The 21,003-nt window shown below is 41.5% G+C and overlaps 1 protein-coding gene and 1 pseudogene across 2 annotated transcripts in view; one reads left to right on the top strand and one right to left on the bottom strand.

Annotated features, from left to right (window-relative positions):
* The window catches only part of NIM1K (NIM1 serine/threonine protein kinase), an 86,218-nt gene that overhangs the window by 33,358 nt on the left and 31,857 nt on the right, over positions 1-21,003 (top strand). The window contains exon 1 of one of the 2 annotated variants that reach the window (XM_033179499.1): positions 18,990-19,031. The exons of the other annotated variant lie outside the window; for it this stretch is intronic. The gene's annotated coding sequence lies outside the window, so the exon portion shown is untranslated. Of the gene's footprint in view, positions 1-18,989; positions 19,032-21,003 lie in introns of those variants that run through there. 2 annotated transcript variants of the gene reach the window in all.
* LOC117065080 lies at positions 8,057-8,772 on the bottom strand (annotated as a pseudogene).

The following is a 21,003-nucleotide window of genomic DNA, read 5'->3' on the forward strand; positions in this document are numbered from 1 at the left end:
AAAAAAAAAAAAAAAAGCCAAAAAAAACCCACCATATTTGTTTTACTGTAGAAATAAATTGTCTGTTCCAGTCAATTTCCTTAGTAGAAACACAGAATGTACCGTTGTCCCTCAGTAACTGAGGGATTGGTTTGTTGACCTAAAAGGAAGAAGCTGAGACAAAATTAATATAAGTAGAGGGTTCATTTGGGTCAAGCTTAATGATTGCAACTCGAGAGCACAGATTCAAGTTGCCCTGAAAATACATTCCGATTAACAGCAATAACAAGTGAATTTTTTTTTTTTTTTTTTTTTTGAGACAGCTTCTTGCTCTGTCACTCAGGCCGGGGGGCAGTGGCGTGATCTCGGCTCACTGCAACCTCCACCTCCCGTGTTCAAGCAATTCTCTCCCTCAGCCTCCTGAGTAGCTGGGATTACAGGTGCCTGCCACCAAACCCAGCTAATTTTTTTGTATTTTTAGTAGAGACGGTGTTTCACCATCTTGGCCAGGCTGGTCTTGACCTTCTGACCTTGTGATCCACTTGCCTTGGCCTCCCAAAGTGCCGGGATTACAGGCTTGAGCCACCGTGCCTGACCACAAGTGGATTTTTAAAAGGGGGACAGATACAAATAGAGTGGGCTGATACAAAGTTGTTTTCCAGGAATTCTCATTCATTTACAGAAATAACATTGATTTGCAATTGACTATATATTCTTCAGCTACAGTGTCAGATTTATAGTGGCCAGTGTGGAATTATTAGTTCAATTTTTAGCTTCTTGTGGCAATAGCAAGCAGTGTCAAGAGATGATTGCATATTGCACCACTACACTCCAGCCTGGGCAACAGAACGAGACCCTCTTTCCAAAAATAACAATAATTAAAAAGAAGAGATAACTACATAGCTCAAAAGGGCATGATTAGTTTCTTATTTTAATATCTCTTTGGACCTAACAATTAAAAGGACTTGCATTCTTCAGATAAAAGTTATTTTCTTTATTTTTTAAGTTGAACAATTTTAATTAAGTTACTTGTAAGCAGTAAAATTTTATGCAGTTTCATGAAAAGGCCCGTGTTTTGCATACCTAAATTATTTTTCATTATCTTTACTTGAAGGTTTTGAAAGTAGGAACTTCTCCTGAATCTTTCTAGTGGTTGAATAAAGTACATATTCTGGGGTGCTACTCACAGTGAATTTATGGCTTGTCCAAATAAATTTACTAGCAATAGGTGATTTTATAGGAGGATCTTCAGTCATACAGTGAAGCCAATGAAGCCACTCAAGAGGCACCAGGCTTCCATCCACATCCCAGGATGTGCTTCTGCCATTCATTTCAGTAGCATATATAACCTCTCTGTGATGGCCAGAAAACCGCTTGTTGTCTTCACAGTATTTGTTTCCTTATTTGTCTTCAAAGTCAAAAAGGGTCACCACCCTTAAGAAGCTGACAACCTGACAAGAGAGACAGCCTGATATAAAAGTCATAACTGTACAAAGTTGTGGAGAAAATCACAATGTTAGCAGCAGGTGTTGGAAGTACAAAAGAGAACTCTACCTGGTTTATGGTGAGTGGGTCGGTGAGGGAAGCTTCCTGAAAGAGGTATCACTGAAATGAGTCTTAAAGGAGCAGTAGGAATTTGCAGAAGGTGGGAGCATGCCTGGTGCCTTCAAGTAAGAGTGGAGGAGACCAGCATGGCTGTAGTGTAGTTTCAAGGGTATGATTGAGAATGACTTAGGAAGGATGGGGACCATATTGGGCAGGGCCTTGAATGCCCTTTTAAGGATATTAGCTTTTACTCTAAGTGAGATGGGAAGCCATCAAAGGGTTTTGAGTAAAGAAGTGATATAATTTGACATTTTTGAAGGATCTTTCTGGATGCTTTGTTTGAAACAAGCCCTGTTAAAGGTGGGCAGGAGGCAGGGAAGGACAGAGGCTGTAACAGGATCAAAAGCCAGTGGTGGCTTACACTTGACAGTGAATGATTGTATTCTGGAAATATTTTGAAGGTAGAGCCCATAGGATTTGCTGACAGATTGGGGTATGAGAGAGAAACAGGAGTGAGGATGTTTGACTTCAGCTAGAAGGATGTGTTGCCATTTACCAATATGGGGAAAACTGTGAGAGGAATAAGTCTGGAGAATAAAATCAGAAGTTTAGTTCTCCTACTTTAAAGTAAATATGAGAGATTACTCCTCAAAGGACGGTAGTTTTTCCTAAAGAGGAACTAGATGGAGGACATGGTGAAGATAAAGTCATCTTCTGAGTGTCAAGTATAATGCACTCAGCATGATGTCTGTGATGGCAGGTAGAGTGGGTGGATGAAGCCCTAAGTGCATGGAACCTGCTCTCAAGAACAGCTTGTAAGGAGGCTTAACTCACACAAATGAGTTAGAAAGATATGAAGTCAAGGACCAGATTATGGGATACAGATCTCAAGTGGCACAGGATAGTAGCAGAGGGAAATGTGAGTGTGGTAGTCAAAGTAGTCTGAAGTAGTCAAAGAAGGCCTCTAGAAGGCAGTGGGGGCAGGAGCTGTCCTCACAGTATGGGGACGACTTGGACAGAGTGGAAAAGAGTCAAGATTGTGAGAATAAGCAGGTTCCATTTGGGGCACAGATAATCCGTGCCTGACTGGAAGAGTTGCTGGGAGGATTTTAAAAGAATTTGTTCATTGGGCGTGGTGGCTCGCACCTGTAATCCCAGCACTTTGAGAGGCTGAGGAAAGTGGATCCCCTGAGGTCAGGAGTTCAAGACGAGCCTGACCAACATGGAGAAATCCTGTTTCTACTAAAAATGCAAAATTAGCCGGGCGTAGTGGCGCATGCCTATAATCCCAGCTACTTGGGAGGCAGCGGCAGGAGAATTGCTTGAACCTGGAAGGTGGTGGTTGCGGTGAGCCGAGATCGCACCATTGCACTCCAGCCTGGAGACAGAGCGACCTCTGTCTCAATAAATAAATAAATAAATAAAAATTAAAAAATAAAATAAAAGAATTGATTCTTGGCACATAATAGGCACTTGATAATAGATAGCTAACAATATTTCTTATACTGGGGGAATAGCTGGAGATAGAACTGTGTAAAACTCTCTTGAATTCAGCCCGCCTTCCACATCCCTGTATTCCCTACAACTTTACTACCCTTTGCCCTTTTTCCTTTCCTGGGTTGTCCTCTAACACTTCTAGTAGAGCACCTTCAAATGTGACTTTCTAGGTTATCTCAGGAGAGAAAGGGAATTGGGCTATGCTATTTCACAAATCCATCTAGGGTTTATTATGGGTTTTTTACATTTGTGATTTATTATGAGTTTTTATTATTTTTATGGATTTTATCAATCTCATCCATGTGGATACTACAAAGGTCCAGAAGGGGGCAATGTGACACTTGGATTTAAGAGTTTTTTTTTTTTTCACAAATGTTTTGGAATTCACCCCATATTGTCTAATCCAGGATTTCAGAAGGGCAGGGCTGGAATGATCTGTAAACATCATAGGGTCCAACACTCTCACTTGCCAGTAAAGATACTGAACCCAGAGAGTGGAAAAGACTGGCTTAAGGTCACAAAGACATTTTGTGGGAAAGCTGAGACTGTAATCTTGTTCTGACCCTGAGTCTGTATTATTCCATGACCTCACTTGGTTGTTTAATTTGGGGAAATCTCCCTCAAAAGCAGAGATTCTTAAAACTGTGTCATCTAGGCCGGGCGCGGTGGCTCAAGCCTGTAATCCCAGCACTTTGGGAGGCCGAGACGGGCGGATCATGAGGTCAGGAGATCAAGACCATCCTGGCTAACACGGTGAAACCCCGTCTCTACTAAAAATACAAAAAACTAGCCGGGCGAGGTGGCGGGCGCCTGTAGTCCCAGATACTCGGGAGGCTGAGGCAGGAGAATCGCGTGAACCCGGGAGGCGGAGCTTGCAGTGAGCTGAGATCCGGCCACTGCACTCCAGCCTGGGCGACAGAGCGAGACTCCGTCTCGAAAAAAAAAAAAAAAACTGTGTCATCTACTGGTAACTTTTAAAGGACTAAAATTCTCATAACTCCTTGGTTGAGACCTTTTTTTTTTTTTTTTGACTCGGAGTCTCACTCTGTCACCCAGGCTGGAGTGCAGTGGCACAATCTTGGCTCACTGCAACCTCCACCTCCTGGGTTCATGCCATTCTCCTGCCTCAGCCTCCTGAGTAGCTGAGATTACAGGTGCCCGCCACCACACCCGGCTAATTTTTTGTAGTTTTAGTAGAGACAGAGTTTTACTATATTAGCCAGGATGGCCTCGATAACCTGACCTTGTGATCCGCCTGCTTCGGCCTCCCAAAGTCCTGGGATTACAGGCATGAGCCACCGTGCCAGGCCGAGACCTATTTTATTATAAATAAATATAAACAAAAATTTTACGTTAAAGATACTCAAAATGTACAAATATAAAACTCCAATTTAAATGTATTTTCCCAACCAGGTGCTGTGGCTAACTCCGGTAATCCCAGTGCTTTGGGAGGCCGCAGCAAGCAGATTACTTGAGCCCAAGAATTCAAGACCAGCCTGGCCAAAATGGCAAAATCCTGTCTCTACTAAAAAAAACCCCAAGATCAGCTAGATATGTCAGAGCGCATCTTTGGTCCCAGATACTTGGAAGGCTGAAGTGGGAGGCTCTCTTGAGACCAGGAGGTGGAGGGTGCAGTGAACCGAGATCATTCCACTGTATTCCAGCCTGGGTGACAGAATGAGACCCTGTCTCAAAAATAATTAATTAATTAATTAACTTTATTTTCCTTAAAGCTTGTATACATATAAAGCAAAACAAATTTTACTGAGTTAAGTACAAAAAAGAAACTTCAAACCAATGAAATTTAGATTAACAGTATTACACGAAACTGTAGATGATATTGTTTTGTTGAAATTAATTTGCTACTCACAAGTGAATGTAGTACTTTTTAAAACAATGACACACTTACTTGCTTCACCTTAGTTTCTTTAACATGACCAGTCCTCAACAAAGATTTTTTGGGCCGGTCGTGGTGGCTCATGCCTGTAATTCCAGCACTTTGGGAGGCCAAGGCAGGTGGATCACCTGAAGTCAGGAGTTCAAGGCTAGCTTGGCCAACATGGAGAAACCCTGTCTCTACTAAAAATACAAAAATTAGCTGGGCGTGGTGGCAGGAGCCTGTAATCCCAGCTATGTGGGAGGCTGAGGCAGGAGAATCACTTGAACTGGGAGGTGGAGGTTGCAGTGAGCTGAGATTGTGCCACTGCACTCCAACCTGGGCTACAAGAGCAAAACTCCATCTCAAAAAAAAAAAAAAAAAAAGATTCTTTAATTTAATTTGCCTGAAGGTATAAATAATTGGAAATATTTTGATGTATCAGAAAACTAAAATCAGGAATCTGTCACTGGTCCACTGTACTTTATATCTACCTATCTAAATCTCTATAGGCTATACAGATAGATGTAGACAAGAGAGATAAAATTTGTCTCTATTTATATATATTTATCAATATCAACCTATATCTGTATCTTTTTTTCTTTTTTAAACTTTAGCTTTTTTTTTTTTTTTTTGAGATGGAGTCTTGCTCTGTTGCCCAGGCTGGAGTGCAGTGGCACAATCTCAGCTCACCGCAACCTCTGCCTCCTGGGTTCAAGTGATTCTTCTGCCTCAGCCTCCCAAGTAGCTGGGACTACAGGCTCATGCCACCATGCCCAACTAATTTTTGTATTTTTAGTAGAGACAGGGTTTCCCTATGTTGGCCAGGGTCTCGAACTCCTGACCTCGTGATTCACCTGCCTTGGTCTCCCAAAGTGCTGGGATTATAGGCGTGAGCCACTGTGCCCAGCCTAATTTTAGCCTTTTTTTTTTTTTTTAAAGAGTCAGTACTTCCTTTGAAATATCTCTATCTTTACCTATAGATAAACATATACCGATTACATATAAATTTCAAGTTATAAAACTAATTATACATGTTATAAAACATTCAAACAACCCAGAAACAAATGGAGTAAGAAATGAAAGCCCTCTTGCACAGACATTAGGTTGCCATAACAAAGGCTGAAACAAGAAAGGCTTAAAGAAGATAGAATCATATCTCTCAGGTCATAATATACAAGGTAGCAATCCTGGGTTGATCTGATGACTGTGTAGTGATGGGTTTAGGCTCTTTCTCTGTGGCTCTGCAATTCTCAGCACATGGCTTCCATCTTGGTCCAAGGTGGCTGTTTCCATTTACCCCACTGTGTCCACATTCTAGCTAGCAAGAAGATGGGAAGAAGGAAGGGGTGGGAGGTCATGCTTCTTTTTTTAAGGTCACAACATGGAAGTCACATATGTCACTTCTGCTCACAGCCCATGACTGGAACTCAGATACATGGCCAAACTAAGCTATAGCCAAAACTGGGAAATACAGTCCTCAGTTGGATAGCAATGTGCCCAGCTAAAACTTCTCTGTTATAGAATAGTGGTTTTCAAATTTGGCTGCACAACAGAATCACCTGGAAAACTTAAACAAATAGACACCTCCCACTCCACAGGCCAATTCAATCACAATATTTGAGGAGCAGGGCCTAGACTTCTGCATTTTTTGAAGGCTGTCTGGTGACTTTCATGTAGGTTTAGGCTGAGAACCGCTATAGAAGAAAGAACAGATGAACGGGGTACAACTAACAACCCCTATCACACTCATTTTCACTCCTCCAAAATTCTGTACCTCACACTCCCTCCCCATTTGTCACCCATTAGTTCAACCTACATTTTACCAGAGGTTTTTTTTGTGCATGTACAAGTACACACTACATACATATGCACATGGTCTGTTCTGACACCCAGTAGTGACTCCAGCATTTCTATATGGGTGTGTCTTGGAATAGTAATATTACAAGAAGAGGCATGAGCCTCTGTATTTGCATGGCACTTTACACTAATCAAAAAATATATTGTTTTCTTGGCTGGTTGCTGTGGCTCACACCTATAATCCCAGGACTTTGAGAGGCTGAGGCAGGGGGATCACTTGAGCTCAGGAGTTCAACACCAGCCTGGGTGACACAGTGAGACCCCATCTCTACAAAAATAAAAAATTAGCTGGGCATGTTGGCACAAGTTTGTTGTTTCAGCTACTCAGGAGACTGAGGTGGGTGGATTGCTTGGGTCCAGGATTTCAAGGCTGCAGTGAGCCATCCTCTCATTACTGCAGTCCAGCCTGAGTGACAGAGTGAAACTCTATTTCTCTCTTTATCTATCTATATCTATATATCTATATTTATAGATATATAATTTTCTTATCTATGTCAAAGAATGAGGGCTAATGAAGAATTTGCGGTGGTGCAAGAGCTAAAGCCGTCTCTTGGTTTAGCCCCTGCAAGCGTCATAATATTGAATCATTTACCTTTTCCCAGTGGTCTGAAATGCCATCTTTATTACATATTAAATTTCCATATATATGACGATTTTTAAAAAGTATTATTTATTGTTAGTTCAGATTGTTACTGCGTATTTGTTCACTTTTTAAAAATATTTATTATTATTATTATTATTATTTTTTTGAGAGGGGGTCTCGCTCTGTTGCCGGGGCTGGAGTGCAGTGGCCGGATCTTAGCTCACTGCAAGCTCTGCCTCCCGGGTTTACGCCATTCTCCTGCCTCAGCCTCCCGAGTAGCTGGGACTACAGGCGCCTGCCACCTCGCCCGGCTAGATTTTTGTATTTTTTAGTAGAGACGGGGTTTCACCGTGTTAGCCAGGATGGTCTCGATCTCCTGACCTCGTGATCCTCCCGTCTCGGCCTCCCAAAGTGCTGGGATTACAGGCTTGAGCCACCGCGCCCGGCCTATTATTATTATTTTTAAAGACAGGGAATATTTTATTCAAAACCCATCACAGAAATGGACAGTTTGGGTCTGCAAAAGCAGTCATGTTTTAAAGCATAGATCAGTAATTGTATATTAGAGCATACACTGCTACATACAAATTAACTGATCAGACCACAACTTTTCAATGTTTAAAACAGAATAAGCTTCCCTGTAAAAGCAGCACCTTTGTGACATTTTTACTTTAGTATTCCTCTCTTTCTTCCGCACCTTCTCCTTCAACAGGATCCACACCAACCTCCTTATAATCCTTCTCAAGGGCAGTCATGTCCTCACTGGGTGGTGAGGATGGAGTTATAGGACTCAACTACAGCTGTGGAAACCTGGGGTGCTGAGTTAATGGAGAACTCCAGCTTGGACTTCTTGCCATCATCAACTGGGAGTTGTTCCATGAGCAGGGAGGTGAACCCAGAAACAATTCCTTCACCAGAGCTGTGGAAAACCAAGAAGCCCTGGAGAACCATGCACTGGTCAGCCAGTTTACAAATTTGGTCCAAAATGAGGTCAGTGATCTCCTGGCCAATGGTGTAGTGCCTTCAGGCATAGTTACTGGCAGCGTCTTCCTTGCCTGTGATGAGCTGCTCAGGGTGGGAGAGCTGGTGGTAGGTGCCAGTGCAAACTTCATCATCAATTACCATGGGTTCCAGATCTAGAAACGCTGCCCTGGGCATGTGCTTGCCGGAGCCCGTCTCACTGAAGAAGCTGTTGAAGGAGTCATCTCCTCCCCGAGTGGTCTTGTCACTTGGTATCTGGCCATTGGGCTGGATGCCATGTTCCAGGCAGTAGGGCTCCCAGCAGGCATTGTCAGCCTGGACACCAGCCTGGCCAATGTGATGGAGACGCACTCACGCATGATTGCTGCTTCGCGGCTGCTGAGCAGATGGCGGAGACAAGGAGGAGAGGTTGTTGCTTCTTACAGTGCGACTTTTAGGTGGTCGATGTAAGAGAACCTGCCTGTTATTTTCTTTCCTTCTTCTAAGGCAAGAGTGATATTTAAAAAAAAAACAAAAAAAACTTAACCTTCCTCTTGTCCCTAACAACTGCCACCTCTCACTTACCTCCAGTGCTGGGTAAATATTTTAAAATTATCAGATGGATTGCTTATTCTGTGTGAAGGGATCACTTACCAGGTATGAGAGGCTCCTAATAAAGGTTTCAAATCCACTGGAACGTTTTATGATGATAAAACTAAGAGCTTTTGTTCCACAACACTCTTTTCCTTATCCATGGCCATAGCCTTGCGGCCTGTTACCCTGATACACTTTCTTGAGTTTTGCTCAAATAGAAAACGAGGTTTTTCTAACATCCCCTAAGGGCATCACTCAAGTGTTCTCTGCTTCTTAGTGTGCACACTACATTAGAGCTGAATAAAGTTACAAGGCAGCAAAAGAGCAGTTTCTGCTTTGACTTACAAATATTTTTAATGCCCTAAAAATAAACCATGAGCTGCAAACGGGTATGAGTGTTCCCGCACTGTTTCTTAAATTAGTTGTTTCTGAGCAGATGAAGAATACATTTTGTTTTGCTGCTCAGGTCCACCTTCTTGTCATTCAATGCATGATTCCATTCAGTATCTTAATGCTATCCCTTTTGTTTGGAGGCAAGCATAGGTCCTCAGAGAAGATGGGAAGATTTGAAGATTTGTGTTTTGGGAATGAATTATAAATGAGATTAAAATTTTCATTGCAGAAACCCAAGTTTCTGCAATGTTTCTATTGGGACATGACTTCATTCTCTTCTTCAGATCTTTGAAATTCATGGTTTCACATGTTGTAATGTTTACTTAAATACACAGTTTTCACCTTCATGGAGCTAACAGTCAAGAAATCAAGGGCAACTGCCTTAACTTCAGATGGTTTTAGTTTTGGTTGTGGTTTTGGTATCTGTGAAAAGGGAATGGCAATACCTCACTTTACAGAGTTGTCATGTTGTGTCATTCATTCATTCAGTCAGTCATGCACGCATTTAATGAGCACTCTTGCTTGTTGTAAAATGAGTAACATTTTATTACAAATATTATATTTTTTGATGTGGTTAATTTTAACAATTATTTTAAAAATTATATTATAAGCAATTTTAGATATACACAAAAATTGTTTATAGAACATTACAATCCTCATGTACTCATCACCTAGCATAAAAAATTCCCAGCTCATGGCTAATCTTGTTTAATTTAAACTCCTATTGGCCGGGCATGGTGGTTCATGCCTGTATTCCCAGCACTTTGGGAAGCTGAAGTGGGCAGATCAACTGAGGTCAGGAATTGAAGACCAGCCTGGCCAACATGGGGATGGGAATTTATTTTATTTTATTTTATTTTATTTATTGTGTATTATTTTGACACAGTCTTGCTCTGTCGCCCAGGCTGGAGTGCAGTGGCACGATCTTGGCTCACTGCAACCTCCGCTTCCTGGGTTCAAGCGATTCTCCTGCCTCAGCCTTCTGAGTAGTGGGGATTACAGGCGTCTGCCATCACACCCAGCTAATTTGTGTATTTTTAGTAGAGACAGGGTTTCGCCATGTTGGCCAGGCTGGTCTCAAACTCCTGACCTCACATGATCTGCCCTCCTTGGTCTCCCAAACTGCTGGGATTACAGGCATGGGCCACCATGCCCGGCCTCCTATTTTAAAGCAAATTCCAGACATATTATTTTGTCTGACAATAATTTTTAAGGATTAATGTTTGATCCCATTCAAAGCTTAATGAAACCTTTTTAACCATTTTAAACTGCATTTATAATTTGTTTCATTTCCTTTTTAAAAACTTTATTTGATAACAAAAATGCTTCCAGAATACTAGTAATTCTTACAAATATAATGATTTAAACATATAGACAAGGGTGAACCTTAAGCTCTTTTAAATACATTTAATTCAGTGCTATTTTAAAACAATAAAACTTCAACTTAAAATCACAAATCTAAATTATCCAATTTTTCATTTTAAATTAGAGTCACAAAACTATTTTGTTACTTTAATATGCCAAATTCTCTTCACATAACAAGTACATTGAAATACAAATTTCATATAAGTTCATCAAGACAAAAATATTAATACCGGAGGGTTTGAGTTTCTTAAGCATTTCTGTTTTTAACACTAAATCTTCCCAAGGTTAAGAGATAATTGTTAAGCTATTACTGTGTCATCCCAGACGCCACAGATGGGTAGCTCCTACCTCATCTGCTGCATTGGTGGATTAAACTCAACTATCTATTTTCTGTTTCATTCTATACTGAATCATTTTCATAATCTTCCTGTTGGGACCTAAATTCTTACAGATGTTTGACAACTTTGTCCACCTCTGAGGTTAGAGTCATAAGGAAAATGTCAATGACAAAAATGTATTCAACAAGGATGAATTAGATGGTTAAATAAACTTGGGGAATGCTGAATTAAACAGACATTTGTTTGTGCATGTGGTTTTAAAACTACAAGACTGTAAGGTACTAATGCAAATATCTAAGAGGGGTATAATGTGCAGCAGTTCCAGATGTATTTGACTATGGACCTATGAACTATTCCCTCCCCATCTTTTTTTTTTTTGGATGATTCTCCCATGAAACCTAGAACAGAGCCTGGAAATGACCAACCTGGAGGCCAAATCCAGCCTGACACTTCAGTTTCACTTGGCCAGTGTTTTAAAAGTATTTAATCTATACTTTAAAAATTGACAGTTGATGGGCATGGTTGCTCATCCTGTAATCCCAGCCACTTTGGGAGGCCAAGGCGGGTGGATTACTTGAGACCAGGAGTTGCAGACCAGCCTGGGCAACATGGCAAAACCCTGTCTTTACAAAAAATAACAGTCATGGTAGTGTATACCAGTAGTCCCAGCTACTCAGGAGGCTGAGGTGGGAGAAACACCTGAGCAATGGAATGTCAAGGCTGCAGTGAGCTGTGATTGCAGCACTGCACTCCAACTTGGGTGACAGAGTGAAATCCTGTGTCAAACAAAAAACAAAACAAAATTTTAAAACCACCAAAAAAACATAAACATACAAAAAATTGAGTTACCAGGCATGGTGGGTGGATTGCACCTCTAATCCTAGCTACAGGGAGGCTGAGGCAGAAGGATTTCTTGAGACCAAGAGTTCAAGACCAGCCTGGGCAACATACTGAGACCCTGCCTCTAAATAAAAAAACGAGGTCAGGAGATCAAGACCATCCTGGCTAACACAGTGAAACCCCGTCTCTACTAAAAAATACAAAAAAACTAGCCGGGCGAGGTGGCGGGCGCCTGTAGTCCCAGCTACTCGGGAGGCTGAGGCAGGAGAATGGCGTGAACCAGGGAGGCGGAGCTTGCAGTGAGCAGAGATCCGGCCACTGCACTCCAGCCTGGGCGGCAGAGCAAGACTCCATCTCAAAAAAAAAAAAAAAAAAAAACAACCGGGAAATAAAAATTTGAGAGAGTTTACCAAAAAATTCTTAATTGCCAGTTTCTTTTCAAGAATTATAAGATCTGGCAAAAGTAAACCTGCATTTTGGCATGGCTGCCCTGGCTGAAGCTGAGCAAGGGCCGCCTTACCACACCAGGCATAGGCACTGCACTTGGTCACTGACATAGAACAAGATCCTGCACTGTTCTCCTAGGCATTTGAGTCTGTGGCGTTGATGGCAAAGGGAACCTCAAGTGCGGTAGAAGTATATATGGGAAGAGCTGACGTAAACCCATCAGACTAGATGGACTGTCCCTGGATGCTGGGTGTGAACTGGATGGGGGTAGACCTGGGCTGAGGGCCTCCCTCTGAGACCAAGTAGGGGAGAGATGGTGTCACAGAGCAGAACTGCTGTCCTAGAAACCAGCCCACACTGACTGCTTTTCCATTTGCTTTGGAATTTCCCCCACTGCACCGCATGGTAATCTTGACATGTGTGTTGAGAAATAAAGAGCTGAGGTAAAAGCAAAGATGATGTAAATGATTTCAAAATGGTAAAATAAACTTTCAAATGAGATGAATTTGCTAATTATTCTCCCTGAAGGTGCACCTGCCCAAGAAGGATTATAACTGAGGACTGGCTGTCTTAAACCTTGTTGCCACACACAGAGAAAGCCCAGCTTTTCTTTTAAGGAAACCAATGCCTGGCCTTGCCAACCAATGAAAAGGTTGCCTAAGAGCCTTGCCCAGAAGTTTTATCAGTTAAACTCAGACAGAGAGAACAAAGGTGAGATGGTTTTCATTGATACTATTTTCACAGTGGGTTATAAGTCAAGAAAAGGAATTACCAAGTAAGCTCTGTTTTCTTTCATCTTATTTAAAGGATTGCTATATAGCAACAGCAAGCTAATAATTAAGGACCATTCTACCTCCTCCAGAGGCTTTGATCTACAGTGATGTGACTCCATAATTTGGTCTGGTTGAGTTTCTAAGCTCTCATTAATGTCCATAAAAATTGGGCAAAATCTAAAGGGCAAAAGGCAAAAGAACAACAACAAAAAACTCACATCTGAAATTTGGTTTTCAATTAGGTACGTGTGATCACTTCCATTATTTGCTTAGCTTTTAGCATGATGAAGCTTGATGTTTTGGACTCTACTAGAAAGTAGTCAAAAATATATACTATTTAGAGCAACCCCACAACCTGTGCTCAGAACTCCTATTTCTAGATTTCTAAGGAAAATCTCTAGGAAAAAAATTATGCAAAATAAAAATAATTTTCTTTTTTTTTTTGAGACAGAGTCTTGCTCTGTCACGCAGGCTGGAGTGCAGTGGCCGGACCTCAGCTCACTGCAAGCTCCGCCTCCTGAGTTTAGGCCATTCTCCTGCCTCAGTCTCCCAAGTAGCTGGGACTACAGGCGCCCACCACCTCACTCAGCTAGTTTTTTGTATTTTTTTAGTAGAGACGGGGTTTCACTGGGTTAGCCAGGATGGTCTCGATCTCCTGACCTCGTGATCCTCCCGTCTCGGCCTCCCAAAGTGCTGGGATTACAGGCTTGAGCCACCGCGCCTGGCCAAAAATAAATTTTTAAATACCCATAGATGCACACACCCAAACAGGATTTATCTTTTCTTTTAGCTTTTTTCCTTCTACTTTTTTATTCCATTAGAATGTGTGAGAATTCAGTTTTCTCTCACTGTACTATTTTTTAAATTTCTGAGATTCGCTGGCAATTCAGGTACAATAGAAACCATATGTTTTACTTTATTGGGAGCATAATAGTGTAATGGGAAATTCTAATAATTAGATGTTGGACTTTCTGAATTGATTACCCAGTTTTCATGTCTTCTATATTGCTTATCTTTTCTAGATTTTTCTTTCACAATTCTTCAATTTAATTCTTTAATTTCCAAGACAGCTGTACAGCTCTTTCTTGTTGTCTGAATTGTCTTTAAATTTTTTTTTTTTTTTTAGCTTTTGTTCTGGTTTTATGGATCCAATACCTTATCTTTTATCTTCTGCTTCCTCATGGCTCTCCATTTCCTTCAAGTTCCTTTTTGTTGTAGAGGTTGTTGTTTAGGTTGAGCAGGGTTTCTTTCTCTCATTTTGAAGCCTTTCCTCAGATGTCTCATGCCTCTTGACTGAACATTTATCCAGTCATTCATTCTAAGCAGAAGGCACTGAAACTTGGTTGGAAGCTCCCTGCGTGTGCGTGAAACTGGCACCTGGAGGATTGTGCCGTAGATGGCTGTGTGGCTTTTTTGATGGAGAACTTTCAAACGTAGGTTTCAGAAAGTCTTTTCTCTTGAGTTAGTCTATCAAAAAGAGAAGTAGCCAGTCTCGAGGTTTTTATGCTTGTTTTCCTCCATTCTGGAAACTGAGAGTGCAAGGAGAAGAGAATGAGGGATTCTACAACACAGACTTTTGCCTAATCATCTGACCTGTGCCTTGTGTTCCTGAGCTGGGGTGGGGTAGAGAAAGTAACAACCTATCTTTGATGAGGGAAAGGCTGGTGGGGGTAGGGGGGGAGGGTCTCACTGCTCTACCTTCAAACAATTTCCATGATTTCCATCCTGCTTTATTCCTCTAACCTTTGAGGTACTTGGTCCCTTATAGTTTGAAGGCTTTTTGAGCACTCAGAAAGGTGAATCTCATTGGTATGCCCTTATGTATGAATTTAGGTTGCAGTTTTCTTCCTTGTCTTTGCCAAATTGCTTATAATTAATTTTCTTTCCATCTCTCCATCTCCCCCAAAACATACTGACATTTCTCTGCTGCTATCTCATCTCTTATTTTTATTTATTTATTTTTTTAAGTTGGAGTTTCACTCTTGTTGCCCAGGCTGGAGTGCAATGGCACAATCTTGGCTCACTACAACCTCCACTTCCCGGGTTCAAGCGATTCTCCTGCCTCAGCCTTCTGAGTAGATGGAATTACAGGCGCCCACCACCATGCCGGGCTAATTTTTTTGTGTTTTTAGTAGAGTCGGAGTTTCGCTGTGTTGGCCAAGCTGGTCTCGAACTCCTGACCTCATGATCCGTCTGCCTCGGTCTCCCAAAGTGTTGGGATTACAGGCGTGAGCCACTGCGCCTGGCTTTTTTTTTTTTTTTTTTTTTGAGATGGAATTTCACTCTTGTTGCCCAGGCTAGAGTACAATGGCGCAATCTTGGCTCACTACAACCTCCGCCTCCTGGGTTCAAGTGATTCTCCTGCCTCAGCCTTCTAAGTAGCTGGAATTACAAGCATGCGCCACATGCTCGGCTAATTTTTTGTATTTTTAGTAGAGACGGGGTTTCACCATGTTGGTCAGGCTGGTCTTGAACTCCTGACCTCAGGTGATCCACCGTGCCTGGCCTCCTCTCTTATTCTTTTTATCCTCATGGGTTTGTACCTTTCCTCCTCTTATTTTGTCATTTTTAGGTTTTTTGGTTTTTGGAATAAAGTAGAAATAAATGAGATCATTAAATTCATATTTCACCAGAAGTCCTGAAGTATCTTTTTATTTTAAAAGCAATCCATTAGATATTAGATAATCAGGTATGATAATTTCCTTGTGTAACCAAAAGTAAAGCAAACTTATTGTACACCAACTATGTAAGGTGGCAACACATTAAATGTTTTTAATTGCTTCCTTTTTCTTTTCTTTTTTTCTTTCTTCTTTGAGACAGAGTCTTGCTCTGTTGCCTAGGCTGAAGTGCAGTGGTGTGATCTTGGCTCACTGCAGTTTTGACTTCCCAGGTTCAAGAGATTCTCCCACTTTGACCTCTTGAGTACCTGGGACTATAGGTGTGTGCCACTCAGCTAATTTTCTTTGTTTTTTTTTTTTTTTTTTTTTTTTGGTAGAAATGGTGTCTCACTGTGTTGCCCAGACTGGTCTTGAGCTCCTGGACTCAAGCCATTCTCCCGTCTTGGCCTCCCAAAGTGCTGGGATTATAGCCACCACACCCAGCCTGTTTTCTTTTTAAAGGTAAATATACACACATGAAAAAAATGTAAATCATATGAAAAAGTAAGCAGTAAAAAGTATATGTTTTTTTCCACTCCATTCCCCTGTCCAACAAGTCCCTTCACCAAATGCAATAACTCTACCTGTTTTTACGGATTCCCTCCGCTTTCTTACACTTTTTTTTTTGAGATGGAGTCTCTGTCACCCAGGCTGGAGTGCAGTGGCGTGATCTTGGCTCACTGCAACCTCCGCCTCCTGGGCTCAAGCGATTCTCCTGCCTCAGTAGCTGGGATTACAGGTGTGTGCCACCATGCCCAGCTAATTTCTTTGTATTTTTAGTGGAAACGGGGTTTCACCATGTTGGTCAGGTTGGTCTCAAACTCCTGAGCTCAAGTGATCCACCCCCCTCAGCCTCCCGAAGTGCTGGTATTACAGCCATGAGCCACCACGACTGGCCCTTTCTTACACTCCTGATTATCATTTTATACACACTCTTCCGTATATCTTGGATACTGTAACTCATTCTTTTTCACATCCATCTTTATGTCAGAAATACACATCTTTGCACATGTGTGCAAAGAAAAATTCTAGAAGTAGAATTGTTGAAGCAAAGAACACATACACTTGTAATTAATAGTTATAGCCGGCCGGGCGCGGTGGCTCAAGCCTGTAATCCCAGCACTTTGGGAGGCCGAGACGGGCGGATCACGAGGTCAGGAGATCGAGACCATCCTGGCTAATACGGCGAAACCCCGTCTCTACTAAAAAATACAAAAAACTAGCCGGGCGACGAGGCGGGCGCCTGTAGTCCCAGCTACTCGGGAGGCTGAGACAGGAGAATGGCGTGAACCCGGGAGGCGGAGCTTGCAGTGAGCTGAGAGCCGGCCACTGCACTCCAGCCTGGGCGGCAGAGCAAGACTCCGTCTCAAAAAAAAAAAAAAATAAAAATAAAAATAAAAATAAAAATAAAAAAATAAAAAAATAGTTATAGCCAAATTTCCTTCCAAGCAATTGTACCAATTTATACTTCCAGTAACAATGAATGAGAATTCCTGTTTCCCCATACTATCTCTCACCAGTGCACTACCAAAATATTTTTTGCAGCTTTCAAATTTAATATGTGAAAAATCTAGTTTCAGTGTAGTTTATGGGTATTTCTTTAATTATAGGGTTGAGTATATGTATTATGGAATCATTTGTATTTTCTGTGAAATGTCTGCTCATGTTCTTTATCATTTTTCTTTTTTGGGAGGATATTGGTATTTTTCTTTTCTTTTTTTTGAGACGGAGTCTCACTCTGCCTTTAGGCTGAAGTGCAGTTGCACTATCTTGGCATTCCGCACTGTCTCGCCTCCGCCTCCTGGGTTCAAGTGATTCTCCTGCCTCAGCCTCCTGAGTAGCTGGGACTACAGGTGTGCACCACTGCGCCCAAAATATAATATTTTTTATTTTTAGTAGATATGAGGTTTCACCATGTTGGCCAGGGTGGTCTCGATCTCTTGACCTCGTGATCCCCCACCTCAGCCTCCCAAAGTGCTGGGATTACAGGTGCGAGCCACCACGCCTGGCTGGATATTGGTATTTTAAAAATCAATTTGTAAAATTCTTTATTTAGAAAATTGTTTATTTTTTATTTGTTTATTATATTTGTTGAAAAGTTTTCCCTATAAGGTTATCATTTGGTTTTTGCCTGTTTGTTTATGATACTTTTGGGCAAACAGAAAATTAGAGCTTTATGTAGTCAAATTCAATGTTTTCTTTTACGGCCTTCACTGAGATCATAAAAAAAATTCTGATTTTTTTTCTAGTATTTCATTTTTTTGTTTATTTTACATTTACTTAGATGATTTATTTGGAACTTATTTTGAAGTAGGAGTGAGATAGGCGTTTGGCTTTTCCCCCAATTGGTTTGCTAGCTGTCCCAACTTGCAATTCATCCTCAATGCAAACCACAGCAACATCTGTAAAAGTGTAACAAAAACACTTTATCTGATCTAAATGGAAGATTAACTGTCTCCTCGACCACTAAGGCAAGACAATTGATTCAAGACCGTTTTGCAGGAAGTTTCATTTGTAGGTGTAGGGTACGTAATTCAAGACAGAGACTGATAATATTTGGCAATTGTATCTGAGCCCTGCCTCTCTGTTGAATTGGGAAGGGAGGGAGAGGAATTCCTGGGAGGCACCTGAAGTCTCAAACTCTACTGTAAATCCCAGGGCCTGAATAGAGCTCAGGATATAGAGCCCAAATCAGGAAAGTTGGGGAACAGGAAAGCAGAGAAAAAGCCCTGAACCAGCAGCTGGGCAGGAGATGGAGGGGAGCAGGTGCAGGGGGAGGCAAGAGGCCCGGGCACCTGTGGGGAGCTAATTCTTCCAAAGTGGCAGGGATGGGGGAGACTTGCATTTCTAAGCAGTTGTCTCACAATTCTCAGGGGGATGATGGACTTTGGACTAAGCTTTTACCTCTACAAGAAGATGGGGCTAGGAATTCTAATAACTAGTAAAGGGTAGCCCAAATCTTAGAAATGGGGACTGAAATAAGCTGTCTGAGATGATTAAATTCAGGGATAGTGTTAGTAGTTAAAAAATAAAAATATTTGCCTCTACGAACTCATACCTAAGTGTAATGGTGGGTTAGTTGGTAAATTAGTTCATTCCTTCTTCAACAAACTTTTATCAGCTACTGTGCAGAACTCCCAGAGACAGAGGGAAGAGTAAAGCACAGGTTCCTGCTCACCTGGTGCCTTTTTTTTTTTTGAGACAGAGTTTCACTCTTGTTGCCCAGACTGGAGTGCAATGGCACGATGTCAGCTCACTGCAACTTCTGCCTCCCGGGTTCCAGCAATTCACCTGCCTCAGCCTCCCGAGTAGCTGGGATTACAGGTGTGTGCCACCATGCCCGGATAATTTTTGTATTTTTAGTACAGATAGGGTTTCTCCATGTTGGCCAGGCTGGTCTCAAACTCCTGACCTCAGATGATCCACCCACATCGGCCTCCCAAAGTGTTGGGATTACAGGTGTGAGCCACTGTACCCGGCGCCCTCCTGGTGCTTTTGTAGTTGTGGTCCAAGTACATTGGTGACAAGCACAGCACGGTAATGAGGACACAAAGCCAGTAAGTTCTTCACAGAGTCTGTTAGAACACAAAGTGATCAAGTACTGCATTCTATGGAAAATCCATATTTTCTTTTGCTTTACGTTAAGCTAAAGTTTCTTGCAGAATTACTACTTCATTCTAGTCTGTCATAAGCTGCATGGTGTTCTTCTGCCAGGAATCTGGGAAGATCTAGTGCCACTTGGCCTTCACAGAGATTCTTAACCTGATGGGTTTCAGAATGTCATCTTAAAATCGGATGCAAATTGTATGGGTGAGGATTATTTTTTTCCCCTGGGGATAGAGTCATAGGTTTTGTTAGCATCTCAAAGGAGTCTGTGACTTCAGGATGATTAAGAATCAGTGATTTTGACTGAGTACAGTGGTTCACACCTATAATCCCCACACTTTGGGAGGTAGACGTCGGTAAAGAAAAGAAAGAAGAATGAGTGACTTAGATTTTCTTCACTCTAATTAAGAACCTTTACCTTTTTTGTTTTGTTTTTTTGAGACAGGGTCCGGCTTTGTTGTCCAGGCTGGAGTACAGTGGCTTGACGTCAGCTCACTGCAACCTCTACTTCCTGGGCTCAAGCCATCCTCCCACCTCAGTCTGTAGGTGTAGCTGAGACTACAGGCACACACCCTGCTAAGGGGTATACCACCACACCCTGCTAAGGGGACCTTTATCTTAAAAATGTTTTTAAAAAACATCCTAATCAGTCTCTCACCTAGAGATGTGCTTAGTTACTGACACCTGGTCCCTTTTAAGCCTATGTTCTTCATCCTTCTTCCAGATTCCTTTCTCCCTATCCAGAAATAGGAGCAGTACTGGGCATCAACCTCCCCTTTACTTCCGTTATTTATGTTTATTTGGCAACCCCATACTTAACCTTAAGTATAAAGTTAGGAAGCCTTATTTACGCTTAATTGTAATAATGTGATATTATTGAGCAGAGTTGGAAATCCATACATCCAAGGCACTCTCTCACGTTTTCAGTCAAATAATTGGTTTGGAATGCTCAACTCCAAAAATCAAGTTTAACATGCATTTTCTTAGTAAACACTTTTATATGTAAGAACTTATACTCCATTTTGAAGGAGAGAGGAGGAGAGCAAGACATACATATGAGTCAAAACCAGTTCCCACCTTCATTGAGATGGGACATTTGGAAAATGCACGAAGTGCTGTGGGAATTCAGAGAGGAAGAGAGTATTTCCTGCTGGAGAGTGCAGAAAAAAAATCCGGAAGACATCGTAGCTGGGCAGCATTTCTTATCACCAGCAATGCTGTAAACCCTCCTTTTCCACATCTTCAAAATAAGGTGCTGGGCCTAGGCACTGACACCTGCTCAGAAAAATTCAAAAAGTAAATGTAGGAGGAAAAATCAGCCTTTATCATAGAGTGACATAGGAAGAAAGAATGGAAGCAACTAGTATAGGACAGGTTGTACAAGAACAGAAAGTAGTAAAGGAGATAAAATATTACTATTTGAATACATATGAGAAATTTTGAAAACCAATAGTAATCTAGAATCTTTGTCATCATTGCTATCATATTACTTTTAAAATTTGGTTTTAAAGCAACACAAGGCAATATGCATATTTTCTTAAACTTTAAGAAATAGAAAAATTGTTTTGCTGGAAATATGTACAGACCCTAGGGGCTTTTCTAAAATGTAGGTTGAGAGGTGTGTGTATATACTCTTTTCTTCTTACTAGATCATGTGTAATCAAGCATCTACTACTGATATGAGTCATAA

Source organism: Trachypithecus francoisi, unplaced genomic scaffold (assembly GCF_009764315.1).
Source record: "Trachypithecus francoisi isolate TF-2019V2 unplaced genomic scaffold, Tfra_2.0 Lachesis_group2, whole genome shotgun sequence".
NCBI lineage: Eukaryota > Metazoa > Chordata > Mammalia > Primates > Cercopithecidae > Trachypithecus > Trachypithecus francoisi.